Here is a 21,663-nt window from a genome sequence, read left to right on the forward strand (position 1 = left end):
CTGTTTCATGCCCACTGGTCCACCTGCTTCATCTATTATAGGGCTTGCCAAGTCCCTGAAGTCATCTAAGTTTGTAGACACCAGTGCCAAAAATTTAGATTAAATTACTGGGTTCCTACTCAGGCAGCTGGGCTCCAGTAGCAAGAGCCCTATCAGCACATCTGACCTGACCTTCGGGTAAAGTTTTTCCTCTTTAGCACAGAGATGGTAGCAATCTCCTATAGTTATTAATCTTTGAGTAAGTTCTTCTTACCATCTTTTGCATCTCCAGAATTTCCAACAATCTTGTAAAGAATCTCTGTATTAAATTTGACCTGTATTAATATTTGAAATAGCTAGTGTGGTTGCTGTTTTCCTATTTGAACTCCGACTGATATAGAGCAGACTGAACACAGCTACACAGGAAAACAAACTCAGCATATGTACTGATCAGTAATCATAATCATAAAGAGGAAATCAAGGGTTACTAGGCATTTAAGGAAAATCAACACCATGGAAGAGAAACACAAAGGTAAACAAAAGAAATACTAACTCTAGGGAAAAGGACATAACTTGGTGAACAAACAAGAACTTACACTTTGTTTGGGATTAAAATATACACACTGCTATATATAAAATAGATAACCAACAAAGACCTACTGTATAGCACAGGGAACTATACTTAATATCTTGTAATAACCTATAATGGAAAAAAATCTGAAAAACAAATATATATATATATATATATATATATATATATATATATAAAACTGAATCACTTTGCTGTACACCAAAACTAACACAACATTGTAAATCAACTATATTTAAATTTAAAAAAATTTAAAGATCTTACACTTTAAAAAAATGTTTAAAAGATTTTGCAGCCAAAAATGGGAACAAGCTGCTATGAAAATAGAGCAATCAGAAAATGGGAGAGACTTTATTGCAATTAAAAATACCATTGCCCAAATGAAAAACAAATTAACAAGTGGTCTGGATAATGAATTAAACACCTAGGAAAGTTGATGATATGGAAAGTAAATTCAAGGAACTCTTTAGAATATATGAGCAAAGAGTCAATGAGGAAATAATAGTAGCACTTGATATGTGCCAAACTGTTCTAAGTTCTTTAGTTATGATAACATAGTTAATTTTCATAACAACTCTCTGAGCTGAGAACTATTATTATACACAGAGAGAGGTTAAGAAACATACCCAGTCACACAGCTAATGAGGTGGTAGAGCTGAAATTCAAATCCAGGGAATTTGACTCCAAAGACCTTGCTCTTAACTAGTGTTCTGCATCATCTATTTTAAAAGCAAAAGATAAGTTGAGAGATGTGGAAGATATATTTAGGAAGTCCAATAGCCACCTAATTTGAGGATGAATAAAAGGAAGGAAATAGTTGAGAAGCAAGAGTAGAAATGTACTGAGTTGAAGAAAGATTTGAACAGCCCTATTAAGTGGCAACAATAATAACTTAAAAAAAACATATCTAGATACATATTTAAGAAATTTTAGAACTTTGAGATAAAGAGAAAACTTAAAAACCTCCAAAGAAAAAATAACTAGCTACAGGGTACTGTGAATCGGATTAGTATCAGATGTTTCATATATAGCAATAGAATAATGGTTTATAAATTCTAAAGTTTGGATTTAGACTTCTGTACCCAGACAAATATTAATCAAATGGTCATGGAAAATTAAGACATTTTTGGACATGCAAGAATTCAGAAAGTCTAGTGTCCATTGCTATTTAAACAGACAAACCAACAAAATATAAAATGTGTCTTAGTTTGGACTGCTATAACAGAATTCCATTGACTGGGTGGTTTATAAATAACAGACATTCATTTCTCACAGTTCTGGGGGCCAAGTCCGAGACCAAGGTGTTGGCAGATTCAGTGACTGGTGAGCCCACTTCCTGGTTCTTACATAGTCACTTCTTTCTGCATCCTTATGTGACAGAAAGGGTGAGAGACCTCTCTGGAGCCCCTTTTATAAGTGCACTAACCCCATTCATGAGGGCTCCACCTTCATGACCTAATCACCTCCCAAAGGCCCCATCTCCAAATGCCATCATATTGGGGATTAGGTTTCAACATATGAATTTGGGGGGCATACAAACATTCAAAATGATTCTAAAAAACAGGAGAACGTGAGATCCAAGGAACATCAACAATTGAGTATGATGCAGAAATCAAAGACTCTAGGAGAAAATTAAAAGAGAACCCATCAGGATTCTAAAGGTTCTCTTTAGAAAAATATAAATGACAATAATATTTTTACCTCTCTGTAACTCCAGTATTTGGTTTTACCAGCAAAATATTTACATAATCATAGTGTAAGCAACGTAAGTAAACGACTTTTCAAATTGTTATTATTTGAGATTTTAAAAAATTATGTTCATTAATTTTTAAATACCTAATTAATGATAATGAAGACAGTATGTTCCAGTAGTTACAAAGGGATTTAAGCCCAAAAAACAAGAACAAAAACAAAATAGGTTGTATTATAATTATCAAATAGACCTTGATTGAGATCAAACAACCCTTTTTTCCACTTTAGAGGGAAAAACACTTTGCTTCTATATTTTTTCAGAATAATGGAAACATGTTCTTTTCTTGATTGTATCTCAACTATTCTTAAAAAGACAAGAAACAACACCTTTCAGCAAACCTAAAGAAATTGCTAGGCAGCAGTCCAAGACACAGGCAATGGTTTGAGACCAACTGAACAATTTAGATGTGCTGTATCTAAAAGTTACCTGCAACTTTCTCAGCAAGCTAAACAGTTTGAGAAGCCAAATCACTAACACCTCCTATTTTGCATTTTGCATTTCCAGAGTTTATTAATAGATTAAATTTAGGTAAAAATAGTAAAAATATTGAGTAAAACCATATAAAATTATAACCATATAATATTATAATATTCTCTGCCTGTTTTTCTCCTGCTTCTTCAACTTCAAATAACTTATTATTTTATTCAGCTATCATGGTGTTTTGGTGACCTTATACAAGAAGAATATTAGACTCAGAACAAATGTCTCTAGGCGGTATGAAGCTAAATATCTCTTTAGAATTTTCACAATAAAGTGAAACCAAAGCTCACTCTAAAGGAATATTCATTTCATCTCCTATGTGTCTCAGTAGGCCTAAAAAGATAAGTTTGAAACAGCATGGTAATATACTAACATCCTGTTATAAATTTAATTACCTTTTAACCATCAAAATGGATTGAATTTATTAATTCAATTTAAGTCATGTTGGTGAAAAATAACACTCTGTCTTCTGGAACTGGTGGGAGGAAGAATGTGGGAAGGTTGATTTAAAAGTTTAATTTGCTTTGAAGTAAGATTTCTTTGAACTAGGAATAAATTATTTTACCTCATCAGTCTGTGCTGACTTGCATATAAGCAAAATACAGTTTAGCTTTGGAGCTATAGTTGAGAAATTAATATACTTCATCTACTTCCCCAAGTCAGGATGTAAAAGTCAGTCAAATTCAGTGCTGTAAGTGCTGAAAAAAATTACTATGTAACAGGAGGCTACTCATGGTAGTTGGAAACTTTTTATCAGTGTCATATGGTTGCTCATTAATCTGTCCATCCACTTACAAAACATTTACAGAGAGCTCCCTATGCATTAAAAACTGTGCTAAACTCTTAGAACTCAATGGTGAAACAAAGAGACATGATGCTGCCATCAAGGGAGGTCACACTTGTCAGTGGGATGATATCTAATATGGACTATGGACTGTCATTTAGAAAGATGACTCTCTCTTACTTTCTTTAACTGTAAATTTACATTTGTTAAATTAGATTCCCCTACTGAAACTAGCAGTATTCTGATTTGAAATGAAGCTCTTTTGAAAGCTGTGCACAGTAAAAACTGAAGAGAAATTTCCTGCTTAACGTGGCATACTTATCAATGGTTATCTTCTTTTCCTCCTGAACGCCATTCAAATGATGAATGAGCAAAGCAAGAAAGGGAGACAAATCACCAGCAGACAGAAGATTTCAATAGACTTTCAGATGATTAAGTGAAAAAGAGGCATGTAAGTGACTTAGAGTGGAAGAAGATAACACTGCAGTGCCTGCTGAAAGGGGCACTAATGAGAAATAAGCCAATTTGCTGCACTGAAACTAATAAAGTCTCAGAACTCGGATGCACCAAGGTGTGAATATAGCAAAAGTTTAAAATCAGGGGAATAAGTTGGAAGTCTGCATTGGAAGTGGTTGAATACCCACAGATAAACTGTTCCAACCCACACTGGACAAGTGACAACCTTCTGCTAACCACCTACCCATCACCTCTCTCTAAGCGATCACAGACTAACTCTTTGGAAGAATTAAGCAAGAGATGTTCTGGACATGAAAGCAGCATGTGCAACAGGTAAGGTGCAGGGTTAAGGAGACAGTGCTATATCTTTGCATATTAGCTATCTAGGAAGCTCAGGGAAAAGGCTAATTCACTGCCCAATAACCCTAGAGTAAAACCTACCAGTTGATTAATCCCTCTCAGGCACACATCACTTCCAATTAGTCTTTTAGTATTTCACTTTTCAATATGGATGAACAAGTCTTTTCAGCAAATGGGACTGAGTCAATTGGATATCCACCTGCGAAGAATGAAGTTGGACTGCTTTTTCATACCAAAAAAACTCAAAATGAATCATAGACCCAAATGTAAGAACTAAAACTATAAAATTTATAGAAGAAAATGTAGGATTAAATCTTTATGACCATGGGTTACACAAAGCCTGCTTATATATGACCCCAAAAACACAAGCCACAAAGAAACAAAAATAGATAAATTGGACTTCATTAAAATTTAAAACTTTTGTGCTTCAGAGGATACCATAAAGAAAGTGAAAAGACAACACCCAGAATGGGAGAAAAAAACTTGCAAATCATGTATCTGATAAGAGACTTACATCCAGAATACATTAAAAAAAAACAACTCAATAATAAAAGGATAAATAATGTAATTAAAATAATCATTGTAATCACTGTAATCAATCATTTGTCATGGACAAATGATCTGGAGATACTTCTCTAAAGAAAATATACACATATTCAGGGAGCACATGAAAAGATGCTCAATATCATTAGCCTTTAGAGAAATGCAAATCAAAACAATAAGCTACCACATCATATCCACTAAGATGACTGTAATCAAAAGGACAGATAATAACAACAGTTGGAAGATATGTAGAGAAATGGAAACCTTCATACATTGCTGGTGGGAATGTAAAATGGCACAGCAGCACTTTGGAAATCTTTTCTGGCAGTTCCTTAAAAATTTACACATAGAATTATCATATAATCCAGCAATTCTACTCCTAGATATAAACCCTAGAGAAATGAAGACATATGCCCACATAAAAACTTGTACAGGAATGTTTATACCAGCATTATTCATAATTGGCAAAAGTGGAAACAACTCAAGTGTCCCTAAACTGATGAATGGATAAACACATTATGGTATATCCTTACAATGGAATATTATTCAGCAATAAAAAGGAATGATGTTTTAATACATGCTGCAACATTGGATGAATCTTGAAAATGTCATAAGTAAAAGAAGAAAGACAGTCACAAAAGACCACATATTTTGAGTCCACTTATATGAAATGCCCCAGATAGACAAATATATAGAAATGGAAAGTAAATCAGTGACTTCCTAGAGCTGGCTCAGGAGCAGGGAGGGGAGAGATTGGTTAAGGGGAAACGGGGAATGACTACTAATGGATCTAGGGTTTCTTTCTGGGGTGATGAAAATATTCTAAACTTTATTGTGGTAATGGCTGCACAACTCTGTGAATATACTACAAAACATTGAAGTGTACACTTTAAATGGGTGAATTCTATGGTATGTGGAGTATATGTCAACAAAGCTGTTAGAAAAACATGCAGGGTCAGCCACAGACGACCAAACATCTGTGTTAAGCTTCCAACATTAAACACAGTAATGGAAACAAACCACACACACACACAAAAAAAAAACAAAAAAAAAAAACAAAACTTGGAAGGAAAAGACACAATATAAGAAATAGAAGAAAAGGTCAAATTAAACATATTTTATTAGTATCCTCAGAGAGATAAGAGAAAATATTGCATCTTGATATTTTCATAGCAGACCAAGCTGCTGCTGTGAAGAAATAAAGAGCAACCCCGAATAAAAATATAATTACAACTAAATCAAAGGAACTATCCCAGAAAAATGAAACAAAAAGGCAAAGAGTTTTAATCCAGTAGAGATAAGATAAAATTGGAAGATCAACCAGGAATTTCAACAATAATGTTTCTAGAAAGAAAGAGCAGAGAATATGGAGTAGAGGAAGGTAAAATAGAAACAGAAAGAAAATTTTCTATGGCTAAAGTACATGAGCTTCCAGAATGACAACTCCACAGAACACGCTGAATAACAATTTTTTTCAAAATTTATTTCAAAGCATCTTCAAATTAAAGAAGACCAAAAATATAGGTGTAAAATTCTTAAGACTTAAACACCCTGAACATATATACATGTGAACATATGTACAAATATGAACATATATGTGTATATATGTATGTATGTGGAGATATATGTATAAAATCAATGGCATGGCATCTCACCTTTCATTTGTAACACTGAAAGCTATAAGACAATGAATCAATATCTTCAAAATCTGAGGAAAAAAAAGACGTTAGGCCAAAAGTTCTATACTTGGCCCAACTACCATTGAAGTATGAGAGCAAAAGATATTTTTAGATATGCTAGGGCTCAGAAAAATAACCACCCCTGCACCCTTTCTTAGGAATGTACTGGAGAATATGCTTTAGAAAATGAGGAAATAATCCAAGAAAGAAGTTATATGACGCAGGAAACTAGGGGTCCAACACAGGAAAACAGAAAAAGGAAGAACCAGGATGAAATCTCAACTCAGGACTAGAAAGTAATTCATAAAAACTGGAACAGAGCAAAAGAAGACTCAGGAATGAAGGTTTGTGTATGAGTTTCAGGGAGCAGTTGTAAAATTGATAAATATCTGATGTAGGTATTTGGATAATTTAATAAGTATTTTACAGATTTCATGGGGCAGCTGAATAGATACACAATAAACTACGAAAAAGGGGGAGGAAAACTAAAGAGCTATTATACAAAAAAGAAAACACATCAGACTATAACGTTTGACTCAGCAGTGTTTACATAGCTACAATAGTGCAATCGTGAACTAATCATTTAATTTTAGAAATTGTGATACTGCTGGGAGAAGCTTGGGAGAAGGGGCAAGGGGAAGTGGCTAAGGGGGCAAGGCTTGTAAGAGAGTTAAATAATCTCAACAATAAATATTGGCTAAAGTTGAAATAAATCAAGATAAGAGATGTTACAATTTTAAAACGTGATGGTAAAACCCAGAAGACCGTTAAAGAAATTGAAAGTTTTTGAGAAGGGGCAGTGATAGGGAGAGGTGGGTTAACCAACTGCTAATTTTTTTTTTTTTTTTGGTACGCGGGCCTCTCACTGGTGGCCTCTCCCGTTGCGGAACACAGGCTCCGGACGCACAGGCTCAGCGGCCGTGGCTCACGGGCCTAGCCATTCTGCAGCATGTGGGATCTTCCCGGACCGGGACACGAACCCGTGTCCCCTGCATCGGCAGGCGGACTCTCAACCACTGCGCCATCAGGGAAGCCCCAACTGCTGATTTTTAATAAAAAAGTTTTAATACTGCTTGTTGTTTTTAAACCGTGTGCATGTATTAATTTGGATAAACTATTTTTAAATCCATTTTTAATTATAGCACTGTGAGGTATAGACACAGGCTGCCAGAAATCTTACAGAGTATAGAAAAGACATATTCTTTTCTTTGAAGACCACTGTCACACAGAAAATCAAACTGCAATAGTCCCTTTTAATTCTGAATTATCTTGGAAAAACTCCTTAACTGCAAGATATATAGACCTTTTATAGACTTCCTTGCCATCCAAAGACAACTGTTCCACCTTGCAAAAAAGATATTCCATGAGAAACAAGAACTCTCCCAACACCGACTTTCCAAATATGTTTTATGACCAGAAGAAGGTTCCACATGCACAGCCAAGTGTACCTTGGAATGAAGCCCAGGAAAAAAGAAAAGAGGACAATGTTTCCATGCTAATCTCAAAGCCTGGAGCTGCCAGGTGGAAAGGTAATTGAGATAGAGTGAGAGTATCCTGGGGCAGCTCTGGAGAATCTACTGGGGGGTGTTGCCAGGGGCTGTGCGTTAAAGATACGAAAGGCATCAGGACAGAGGCTGGCCCGTCCCCTCTGAACCTTGCAAGGCCAACATCTAAGGGACAATAGAACCCTTCCCCTTCAACCAAATCTTTGAAACTACCTTAGATCAACAATCATGTCCCATCCTTTCTAAATCCAGGCATATGGACAGAGTAGTCAACTCTACTACAACAAGAGGGATTCTGTGGTACAAACCCTATCCAACTAAACAGATCACAAGATAAAGAATCTGGCCTTCGTGGGAGCTAACACATTTATCTGGCTCTGCCAAGCCCTGCTGGTCAGTTCTCATAGCTCTAGAATTTGAAGACACCAAGTCCACTCTGCCTTGGCTGAATTGCTGGTCGTGGGTACTTCCATAGCTCCCAAACTGGGAGGGGAGTGGTTTCTGATCCCTTTCCTTAATCTCCTGGGTGCCACACTCTTGGAAGATCCCTATCTACCTGCCCTTGTTAGGGTCCTATCTTGTCATTCTCAGGGTTTCCTACATTCTTAGTCTTATGCACTTATTAACCTCTTTTATTAAACGAAGAGTGAGCTTCTCAGGCCAGGTTCCCACTTTCTATTTTCTGGGGTTCCTGGGTTTCCTGTTTCAGATGGCCTCTGGTCACCACATTATTAACTGACGTCAAAATTCTTATGTCCATAGAACCTCGTAGCATGGTTCTCATCTAAAGCAGAAAGGGCAGAATTATAACATACATGTAATTATCCAGCAAAGCAGAGCATAAAGTTGTTAAGAATCCAACTCGGGGGATATAATTAAGGAATGGAGTCTTTAAAATATACCTCTTTAAGACTGTGAATGCTCTTAGAGGGGCAGATGTCATTCCCATCCATTCACTTCAACAGATATTTTCCAAGTACGTTCCTTGTATGCAGATTTCATGCGTTGTAAATCAAATAAGGCCCCATAACATGAAGGAATTTATAAATTGTAGAAGAGACTGGACAAGGGTAAGGGATTAAAATAGTAGAAAAAGGGTTAAATTGTATAAGAGAAGTGCTAAATGTGGTGGTTTGAGGAAAAATAAATTATATGTAGTTGGAGGGGGTTTGTACAGAGTTTATTAAATAATTTTACGCAGCATTTGGGAAGCATCTGCTCTGTGCTTTACTAGATGCTGTATTAGAGGAAACCAAAAGTGTAAAGACAAAGTTAGGCTATAAGAATGTCAAAGTGCTGGAAGATGGGAGAAGAGGGGATAATTCATTCTCCTGGGCGTGGGAACAACGGTGGAAGTGTCGGAAAAACATAACCGAGGATATTGGTTTTTGAACTAGACCTTGAAAATAAGTGGGATAGTGATGGGCAGAAATGCTAAAATAGATATTGTAGGCATAGGTTATAGCAGGAGCAAAAGCTCAGCTATTTACCAGAAGCTGTGTAACTTGAGGCACATTATTTAGCTTGTCTCTTGGTTTCCACATCTGTAAAATGGGGTTAATAATACCAAACATGCTGGCTTTTGTGAGAATTAAATGAGCTAGAACGTGTGAAAAGTTTAGAATAATACCAGCCACGTAGTAAGTGCTCAGTAAGTGATGACTAATATTATTTTTATTGTGTGGTAAAAATGTCAATGCTGACGAATTTAGTGACTGGCATATACTTTTAGGGAGAAAAGCAGAGCAATTCCAGAACAAGTTTTAGTAGAATAATACATTTCTTAAAAATGTCTCTCAAAAATTGAGGGTTTTTTGTATACATAATAACCCATTTCCCAAGTAGTAGTTCACATTAGTTCTAATAAGCCTATTTTCAAAACCACAGGCAAGTTTAGAGGGACTTGTGTATAGTAAAGTTTGGAGAAGCTTCCATTGATTAAGGTAATCTTAAGCTCTGAAGGATACTTTGGCCTTTGTAAATGGCACTGTATAGATGTCTAGTCTGTTATTACTTGCTTTGTATAGTTTTACATGTGACACAAATATTAAGTTTTTAGCATGTGAAGCTGTTTGTTAAACACTTTATTATTTGATTTTTTTCAATATGTTGGGGAAAATGTGGTGACAAAAATATTGTACTTAATACAAACTGGGAATATGGACAGATTTTCTTTCCAGTTCATTTTATACTTGCTCGTTTTGACAAGACCTTATTGGCCTGGTGGATTTCTGATTCCTGAACCTCATAATTCTGGACCAGATTCCTGTCCTGTGTAATGTAAGAGGCTTTGCCTGGAAAGTGTGCTCTGATCCTCTTTCTGAGTGTCTCTCACTTTCTTTTTTTCTCTCTGTCTCTGTCTCTCTGTGTGCATCTTCCTAACTTCTTGGTACCTTCCAGATGTTCTCAGTTTGGTATTTTCACTGATCTCCCTGCTTCTTTAACTCTACTTTTACTTGTTCCTCCTTTTTCCCCCCAACCATCTTCTCTCTCAAAACAGAAGAAATTTTTTTAGATATTCTAGCTGCATGTGTTGTGGTTATGATGATAACGTTGGTGATAGTAACATTACTGCAATATACCTTTTATTTTAGACTTTTGGACTAATGATAGGTAACACCTGCTCTACCATATTGCAAATGTTGCAAAGTCTCTCAGAAATAAAATATTTCCTATAGAAATGACACATCTATCCTAACCATTAGTGTGTTCCTTGACTGCCACTTATAAAACATACGTGTAATGCTTCACAAGTAAATATCTTGAAGATCTCCTTGAATTTGCAATACAGCTTTCATAGGATAATTATCCATTTGTCAGTCCCAGAGCTAACACAGATTAAAACTTTTTAAAGCTTTACTAATAAGATCAATTGTAACATAAAATAAATTTTAAAATAAACCAAGGCTTATAAAGGCTTATAATCTGCATGGAAAGTGCAGATAATTAGAATCTCTGACCTGTAAACATGGTGAGTAACATTTTAACAATTGATTTGGTTTAAATTAAGATACATGAGCACAATGTTTAAACATGAGAAAGATATAAATTAGAGGAGTATTAGCATGTAGATGGGAGTTGAAGCAGCTAAAATAAATCCAGGAAGATGAGAGTAGGAATGAGGATGATCAGGTCGTCAGGCAAAGCAGTACCAGGACTCTGATAAACAGGACCACATGACACAGCTATTTCCTAGAGTTTTGATAGGTGTTATCCCTGAAGGTTAAAATATATTGTGGACGGTGATGATACTGACAACTTAACCAAGGATGTCCCATAAAGCATACAATTTCTGATACATTTATATTAATAAAATTTTACCTATACAAAGGTAACCTAAGAGTGGCTGAGTGTCTCTTGTGATTTGACAACTCTTCCCATTTAACTCATCAAACAAACCTAGTTATTTCCAGCACCTTTCTTTTTATACTGTGAAAGAACGAATGTTTGTAATTTTTTAGGGGCCATCTGGGAAATCTCAAATCGTTTTAGGTATGAAAAATAGCTTGAGAATTATTTTTTTCCATATTTAGGATTCCATCTTTGGAAGGCAAAAATGAAAAAACTTGTCAGAGGAAAATTGGACATGGTTAAGATAGTCATGGGTGCCTTAGAAACAACACGTGGTTGTCTAATCATAGTGACAATAAGATATTAAAAAAATAAACATAGATGGTAACATGATTGAAAAGAACCTTAGCTCTTTCAAAAGTGAGTGAAGAACCTTTGTTCTTAGCCTCCCCTCCGGCCCCTGTCCCAACAATCAAGGATTCAAGTAGGAGGAGACTGTTCAAAGGTTGTGTAGGAAGAGAGAAAAACAGCAGTTTGGGATGAAGTAAGGAAGAAGATAGATGACCACAAGGGTTTTGTCATCTGCGCAGTGACGCAGCATGACAGGGATGTGAAGTTGGATAGGATTAACTGGACACAAAATTCCGAATGAAACTCTTGTGTCCAGTTCTTCCAGTATCACCGAGGGTGGACTGTGGAATCGGTGTCAGACATTTGAGGAACTGGATAGTTGGGGCCAAATCAGAGCATTCCTGAACTGGTCCATAAATAGACCAGTTTAGAGAGGTTGTGTTACTAAAATTTAATATGTTGATATGAGAAAATTTAATAAACAGTATCCTGCCCATTTTTTCCTTAGGCCTATTTAAATATCTTTTCAAAATTTTGTCCTGCTGTACACCATTTTCTTTCAAGAATGCGATGTTTATTCATTTCTTCAGAAAACACACAGACACACACAGGATTCAGTGCTTGACTTGTGAAAGATGAGAGGGGTTACAATCCCATTTCTCTTCCCACTGAAATATTTTTCAGAAGTTAGGCACAGAGTGGATGAATTAATTCACCTCCACATTTCTCTAAATGAAAAAATATACAAACCATCACATTTCCTCCTCACCCTTCCTCCACCTTGTCACATTCATCCTTCCAAAGATTCTATCATCTTGGTCATACGGACCCTAGATGTTGGAGGATGGGAGAAGGAGAGAGTTGGGGAACATACGGGGTCACCGGATCATCCCAAATGTAACATGTTTGTCTATAATGGAAGAAAAAACTTGTATGACCATGGCAAAGAGTTTTTGTTAGCTTGGGTGGGGAACAGAATAGGATTTTCTGGAGGAGTTCTCAGGATCTCTTTCCATTCTATTTCATGAACATGATTCTGAACTTTAAATCTATCTCAGGTCACTAAGCAGGTGGTACTCAGTGGATCAGTGTTTAGGGGGAGTACCTACTGTAAACTCCTCTTAGAGCTTATAATCCAGCAGGGAGTCAGGACTTAGAACAGGAAAGAGTGAACAATACAAATTTGAAGTTCTGTGACAGACTGTATACTCTGATTGTTCCAAGCCAAAGAATAACAATGAAAGCTGGGATTTGGGGAAAAACACATGGAGAAAAGAGTTTTGAGTTGATCCTCGAAGGATGGCCAAGATTTGATTATGTAGAAAAATAGTATTTTCTAATGGAGTCAACAGAAGCGTAGAAATGGTTAATTTATGAGCTTCATTGAAGAAGAGTGCTATGTGGTCAAATTATAGAAAGGAACGGTGGAAGCTCTCAGAGGCCAGTTTAGAACATTTCACCTGATGTGATGAGGCTAAGGGAGCCACGTGAGTTCAGCAGAACAAAGGGACTGCCACCTACTTCTCTGTGTCTTCTACCACACCCGCCCTTAGTAAGTGTTTAGTAAATGTTCCTTGAGTCAAAATGTGACATGATGATGGAAGCTTTCAAAGACTTAAATTCCACAAATAGGACCTAAAAGTAACTACTTAAACTACATTTTCTGCTAATTTTTGAGAAAGGAGGGAAAGGATATTACTCACTTGAAGAATAAAAGCTACAACCATTGTGAATGTACTTCATTGAATCAATACATTATACAGGTAATATTTATCGCACATTTACTGTGGGTCAGGTATTATTCAAGGCTCCTGAGATTCTACCATGAACAAGAGAGGCAAGTTGCCTGCAAGCTCATTTTACCCAATGATAAATGCTTTGAAGACAACAAACACAGGTGATGGAAGAGTGACTGGCCGGGATAGGCTGATCATTAAGGAAGGGCTCTCTGAGGATGTGACATATGAGCAGAGTCCTGAATGGAAAGAGGGAGAAAGGAAAGGGAAGATCAGAACATTTGGCTAGAGGCAAAGGCCTAGGGAGGGAACACTTAATATGCTATAACTCATAACTTAAAGACAAATTTTGTCTTTGGATGTAAATTCATTTTAAGGTATGCTAATAAAAATCTGGCAGGGAAAATGTTTTTTCTTTTTTATTTCTCTATTCCCTTAGACTAGTTTCAAAAATAAAACTGAACCCTCCCAAGACTCTGTAGTAAAGGGAGAAACTTAGCAAAGAGAACAGAAAGTAAATTAGCATTGAACAAAGGTTTGAAAAGTATCTGGAAACACTATTTCCAATAGCCAAAACATGGATGTAACCTAAATGTCCATGGACAGATGGATAAAGAATATGTGGTACATATACATTGGAATACTACTCAGCTATAAAAAAGAATGAAATAATGCCATTTGCAGCAACATGGATAGACCTAGAGATTAGCTACTAAGTAAAGTAAATCAGAGAAAGACGAATATCACATGATATCACGTATGTGGAATCTAAAAACAATGATACAAATGAACTTATTTACAAGACAGAAACCGACTCACAGCACAGAAAATAAACTTATGGTTACTAAAGGGGAAAGGGGAAGGGGAGATAAATTAGGAGTTTGGGATTAACAGACACACACTACTATATATAAAATAGATAAACAGCAGAGACCTGTTATATTCAATATCTTGTAATAACTTATAATGGAAAAGCATATGAAAAGAATAGATAGGTGTATGTATAACTGAATCACTTTGCCATACACCTGAAACTAACACGACATTGTACATCAACTACACTTCCATCTTAAAACCTCATCCTTGGGGAAAAAAGTGTCTGGAAGATTGAGAGAGGATGGGAGCTCAAAGACACATAAAACAGAGGGAGGAATGGTGTTGGGGGCGGTGGGCAGCAGCCAAGGGGAGCCAAGAGAATGGCTCTGCCTGCTGGAACCACAGAGGCCTGTCTTGTGCATGTACAGTGACTGCACCGTCAACAATCCACATCCCCTTCCCCTCCTCTTCCTCCGCGGAAAAGAACTCGGAGATAAAATTTAGAAGGAGGTTGGGGTAAATAATAGGGCCTTGAAACTGACTCTGGAAAGCTTTAAGGAGATCAGCAGGCATGGGTAGAAAGCATTTTGAAACATTTGGTTGTGAACAGGAGAGACTATGGCTAGAGCTAGAGAAAAATATGGAGTCGCAGGAAGAGGTTTTTATGGTGGTGGCGATGGTGGTGGTGATGCTTTTCAAACAGCATGGACTTGAAGATGTTGAAACTTCGGTGAAAAGAGCAGTGGAAGAGAGCTTCTTAACCAGTGTTCCTACTTCCAGGTTTCCTTCTCTTTCCTCCGTCTTGGTTAATCTTAGCTAATTTTTCTAAAACACTACAGCTCCCCTGTACATAGCCCCCTTTGCCGTTGTTACACTCTACTCATGCCCTTTCTGGTATTGAAAATACTTTCTTCACATTTCAACCCCTGAAAATGCCAGTGAACTTTTGGCTGCATTTCAAATGAAGTCTTCTCTTACATTTTCCTGGAGGACAAGCACTTGAATTTATTTCTTGTTTGTTTTTATTTCACACTCTGGCCACCTGTGCTGATTCTTCCTCCCCAGAAGGTTATCACGTTTTCTAACACCATTTGTTGAATAGTCATCCATGTCTTCACTTCCCGCTCACCTCATGCTGGCTGCTGTACCCAACACACCCCTGAAAATGCATTTGGAAGATCTCCCACACGCTCTTTATGGCCAATCCAGAGAACACTTCACAGGCCTTACCCTGCATCAGATTTCAGCAGGACTTGACTCTCTAGACTGTAACTTTCCCTCAAACATTTTCTTCTCTTGACTTCAAGAGAAGTCTCTTCTCTTCACTTCATTCTCTTCTCTTCACTTCATTTTCTTGGCTTCCTTCTGACCTCTCTGCTTCTTTTCAATCAACTTTTCAGGATCTTTTCCCCCTTGTGTTTCCTTCAATATCATACTCATGGGCTCCAGCTTAGCTTTTTTTCTTTTCTCACTCTGCCTGCTCTGCCTGGGTGTGCTCTTCCACATGAATACCATCAACTGCATCTTTCTTTCCAACCCAGATCTCTCTCCTGAGTACCAGACCAACGAGCATCATTGTCTCCAGGCACCGTCTCTTTGACATCACAATCACACTTTAAATTTAGTATGTCCAAGACGAAACTCCTCCCCTCTGCTCCACTCCTCCTCTTCCAACCCTTATCTTCACAAACCACTTTATCCTCCATGCTTCCCTATCTCAGTGAATTAAATTATCAGCCATCTAGTTTCTTAAATCAGAGTTTGACCTCAGCATCATCCCTGATTACCAAAAGATGAGTCAATTTGTATGCCTTGGAGAGGAATGGTGCCCGTAACAGTGACTGACACCTTCAGGAAAAGTTTAGCTCTTGTTTGTTTATTTATTTGGAAAGGACAAGGGAAGAGTGATTTAGTTGGATTAGAGAGGTTGAATTTGAAGTCACTGAGATGCCTATGTAAAAAATGTTGATTGGGCATTTGGAAATGTAGGTACTGGAGTGATGAAGAGATTTCAGAGCTAGAGTTACGTATTTGCAAATTATCTACAATACACAGAGACGATCATTGAAACCATGTGAGAGGATGAGATCATCATGGAAAAGAGTACATAGAAACAAGGATATGTGGAAACAAGTTGTGGGAACACGTCATGACTCTTTGAAAGCTGAAAGGACTTCACACATCATCTGACACAACTTTTCTTTTCACCTGAAAATTATACTAAGAGAGGAAGAGAGAAATTAAATTCTAAAGAAAAATCTACTTATAAGGTCTTTGATGCTAAGTTACTTGAAAGTTCCAAAGCTCAGACCAAGAAAAGATTCCGAAGGAGTTGACTCTTCTCAAGTCAAGAGCAGCACCTCAGAATTAAGACGACATTCTTGCTGGAACCAGAAAGAACTTGTGTCTTTTATGAATTCCATGAACTAACTAATAAGCAAGCCCAAACTCTCACCCCATCCCCAGATTTCCAGTTAAACCAATATATTCCTTTACAGTGTAAGCCAGTTTGATTTGTCACTTACTGAAGTAAGTGCTGGAGCCAGCTCACCAGAGCTGATTGGACATCTCTTCCCAACTCTGTATTCAGTGATGTCATCTTGCCAGCTTGGAATTGACCATCATGGGACTATTTAAAATTTGGAAATTAGCAAGTGCTCTGAATTAGGGAATCCCACCTCCCAATCCCGGAAACCTGGCTGTTAAACATTTTCTTATACATCACTGGTTACAGCGAAAAGTATTCTTACTGATACACATGTTGAATGAAAAACAGAGGATGGTCTGGACTGCCAAGAGGACCCAACACAGGTGTGGACAGCCTGGGAGTCAGGAGGATGGGGGTGATTGATGGCGGCCAACCAAGGTGGTGTCTTCGTCCAAGTCAAAGAACTGTGAGAGCCCTCTTGGGATGACGTTAGGGGGTGTTGATCATATCACAAGAGTCCACAATTGTGCTTCTGCCATAAGAGAGCACTAATCCCAGATTATGACTGTACTTTACAGTTAGAATAGACTCTCATAATTTCTCCCCTTTTCCATTTGTTCCAGCTGTGAAGGGGCTCAAAATAGCAGCTAGTAAGGGGTAAGGAGTAGGGGACTAGAAGAAGCAAGGAAGAGATCAACCTCAAACTCTTAACCCTGCAGATTTTCCAGCCACAGACAAGCCTTGATGGGAGAAGCAGAGGCTTTAAAGGGGATAAATGATGGACATTCCAAGGTTAGACTGGAAGATGCTTTTCCAAGCTACAGAATGAAATTACTCTTGTGACTGCTGAAGACTAGAAAAGCTGTGGAATATGCTTGGTATTTCCTCCAGGGGCAGGAAAGAACCTGCAAGAGGGAGCGTCTGCAGGGTCCTTGGGGAAAAATAGTAAAGAGAATCTCTGTTTGTGCCCTACTGGCTAATTCAATAAACAGGTTAGATTTGCATAGATGATTGCAGCACTTAAAAACTTTATTGACTATAAGGACACATAGTAAGTGTGCTTAATTGATGTCTTCTGAATGAATGAATAAAACTCTAACTTGGAGTAAGAGAAAAGGATTTAGGAGGAAATTCTTCCATCTGAGCAAAGTCAGAAATTTTTGAGTCTATGTCGTGTCAGAAAGAAAGGTGTTCTTGTAATTCTCTGTATTAAACAAAGTATGTATTTCATGGATTCATGGAAAGGTGGTGGTTTGTGGATATTTAATTTTTCTTTCTTTCTAGCCCCATAAAGCTAAATACAAACACAGAAATTCCATCTCTCTTCCCAACCTCTGCCCCATGCAAAGGTGAAGGGAAAGATTCCTTCATGTCTTTTGATGGTTCTGCTTTTCTCCACAGGCAATGAGGCTATGATAGCAATTTGGACTCCTAACTTTTTCATAGGGAGAACTAGAACTCATGGCTCTTAGGGCCTAGAAGCCCTGGATCTGCAGTGTCCAAATCAGTAGCCACTAGACACAGGTGATTACTTAATTTTAAATTAATTAAAATTAAAAAGTCAGTTTTTCTATCATTCTAGACCCATTTTAAATGCTCATTGTTACAGACAGCTGGCGGCACAGATTTAAAACATTTTTTATCATCACAGAATTCTTTTGGACAGCATTACACTAGATCTTTTTTTTTAAAGATTTTTTAAAATTTTATTTATTTATTTTTGGCTGCATTGGGTCTTCATTGCTGTGCATGGGCTTTCTCTAGTTGTGGTGAGTGGGGGCTACTCTTCATTGCAGTGCACGGGCTTCTCCTTGTGGTGGCTTCTCTTGTTGTGGAGCACAGGCTCTAGGCATTAGGGCTTCACTAGTTGTGGCACACAGGCTCCAGTCGTTGCGGCATGTGGGCTCTACAGCACAGGCTCAGTAGTTGTGGTGCACGGGCTTAGTTGCTCTGCGACATGTAGGATCTTCCCAGACCAGGGATCGAACCCATGTCGCCTGCCATGGCAGGCGGATTCTTATCCACTGGGCCACCAGGGACGTCCTACCCTAGATCTTTATTAGAGGAAGACAGAAAATATTTTTTGAGATAATTTTTTTTTCTCTTGCAATATGCGGGCCTCTCACCGCTGTGGCCTCTCCCGTTGCGGAGCACAGGCTCCGGACACGCAGGCTCAGCGGCCACGGCTCGCAGGCCCAGCCGCTCCGCGGCATGTGGGATCCTCCTGGACCGGGACACGAACCCGTGTCCCCTGCATCGGCAGGCGGACTCTGAACCACTGCGCCACCGGAGAAGCCCTGAGATAAATTTTTACCTAATGTGGTTCAGGTCCATTAAAAAAATAACTTTCATATTTAAACAAGTCAAGAAAGTAAATAAAATAGTTTTCAAATTAAGAATTTGGAGTACATCTAAAGAGAGACTTTGATGGAGGTAGTCTTGTGTATACATATTATTAAAATGCTTTCAATGTGACTATTTAGATAATTTTGTTATTCTGCATTATAATTTGACAATATATCTTCTGGGATCATTCCCAGAGAGTTCAGCTCAGTTTTTGTAAAGCATTACATAGCTATTTGATAATGGCAAAGATAAATTGTCTGCAATTAGGAAGGAATCTTTACATTCACCATGACTTAAATCTTGGACAAATCTGGACAAATTAGATTGATCCTTACCAGGGATATGAAGACTGCCTAGTTCCCCTCTCTGAATGTCAAGGATAATTTATAGCAGTTTCACTTCTAGCTCAGAGCTGGTGACTGGGGAAAAACTGTTATGTCAGAGGAAGGCCCATTGGATTTAACATATGGTAACTTCAACAAAAGATCGTTATGATGAAGTATAATTACAACAATTTTCCATAGCATAGGAATTGCCAGTGGAGAGGGACAGGGATAGACGAGAGAAAGAATGGTAAGATTGTCATTTTCCTGGGAATGAAGATAGACCCCTTGAGAGCCGCCATCTTTGTTTTGCGCTATATGTGATTCGGAGCCTAAAATACTGCCTGACACATAGCAGATGCTCAATATTGGCTGAATGAAACTGTTTACCACAGATAAAGTAACTGGCATATGTGCACATGCATATTGCTTTTTTTTTTCAATCAAGTGGCCAAAGGTATGTTTTGATCAACCTCTAATGGAAATGGAATGGGGAAAAAAAATACTGGTTCTGTGGAAACACACCCTTTCTCCATTAGTGGCATGTTCATTCAGCTCTTACTTTTTATATTCCAGTAAGTTATTTCGCTCTCACAGTTGAACAAAAAAAGACAAAAACAACATAAAAATCCTTGCATACCATTTTAATATCTGATATTGTAAAGGACAATCATAATGTTTTTGTATGTAACTATTTTATGTAGGGCAATCTATATTCAAACAGGGATAAATTATGCTAAAAGAAATGAGTCCTAGATAGTTTTCCCTTCAAATCAAGTGTTTTGTTTTTTAAATAAACTTCTTGTTTAAAAATAAAAAGAAAAGAAAAAGTGAGCTAGCAACCTCCTTTAATCTATCTTAGCAAGCACTCATTGAATGTCTAATAATATACAATCATCAATATAATGTGGGAGATAACGTTTTAGTAAAATAAAGTTTTTGCTCCCAGGAAACTTGCAATCTAGTGGGGGAAAACAGGTAAGTACATTAAAGACAAGGGGATGTATGGTAAGTACAACTTGAAAGGAACACAGTCCTATGGGAACACAGAGTTGAGAAGGGTTTTTTCAGTGTGGAAGGACTAGATGATAGAAGGCAGGACCCAAATGCACTGCAGTACATTTCAAGAATGTAATGTATTCAGTACCAATTTAAGAAACAGCCTTAAACTGGATAGAACATGAAGGCAGCTCATTACTCCTTCATCCTGCATCTTTCCTTCAGTCTTATCATCAACCTTCCCAACTTTTTTTTTTTTTGTGGTATGCAGGCCTCTCATTGTTGTGGCCTCTCCCATTGTGGAGCACAGGCTCCGGACGCGCAGGCTCAGCGGCCATGGCTCACGGGCCCAGCCGCTCCGCGGCATGTGGGATCTTCCCGGACTGGGCCATGAACCCGTGTCCCCTGCATCGGCAGGCAGACCCTCAACCACTGTGCCACCAGGGAAGCCCCCTTCCCAACATTTTGACATCACCATTTGACTTGGTTTGATTTGCCCCTTGTAGAGGTAAAAGATTGTTTCCTGGTTACTTTCTGGTCCCACCTGTTAGAAAGATATTCAGCTTCAAAAATAAGGGCCCTATATATTCTTGGCCAAAATGAGTAGTTCTCAACCTTGGGCACATGTTGGAATCATATGGGGAAAGTTACAAAATATAGATGCCTGTTACTTGCCTCCTGTAATGATGTACTGAAAAGGACACAGCATCACTCTGGGGTGTCCCTGCCAAAAAATGCAGAGCTTGAATTTAATCATAAGGAAACATCAAAAAACTCAAATTGGGTAACATTCTACAAAATAACTAGTCTGTTACTTAAATTTTTTCATGTCATGAAAAATATGAAGCACAATTCCATATTAAAGGGGACTAAAGAGACATGATAACTAAATGCAGTGATGATCTTGAATAGGATCCTAGACTAGAAACTAGATCAGAAACATGACATCCATGGGACATTTGGAGAAATCTGAATAAAGTTTTTAGATTAGATAATATGACAATCATCATATTTCTTGATTTTCTCGATTTCTGTATTTCTTGATTTTGATAACTGTATTATAATTATTTAAGGGAATGTTCTTGTTTTCAGGAAATACACACTAAAATATTTTGAAGTAGAGCACCGTCACAACTTTGACACCATTCTCAAATGTTTCAGAAAAGAAATATGTGTATATATAGAGAAATATATATATTCAGAGAGAGATAGAAGGGGGGGGGCCAGGGGTAGAGGAAGAGAATG

Source organism: Delphinapterus leucas, chromosome 11 (genome assembly GCF_059928025.1).
Source record: "Delphinapterus leucas isolate spDelLeu-1000000601 "Yukka" chromosome 11, BTC_Dleu_Yukka2, whole genome shotgun sequence".
Classification (NCBI taxonomy): Eukaryota; Metazoa; Chordata; class Mammalia; order Artiodactyla; family Monodontidae; genus Delphinapterus; species Delphinapterus leucas.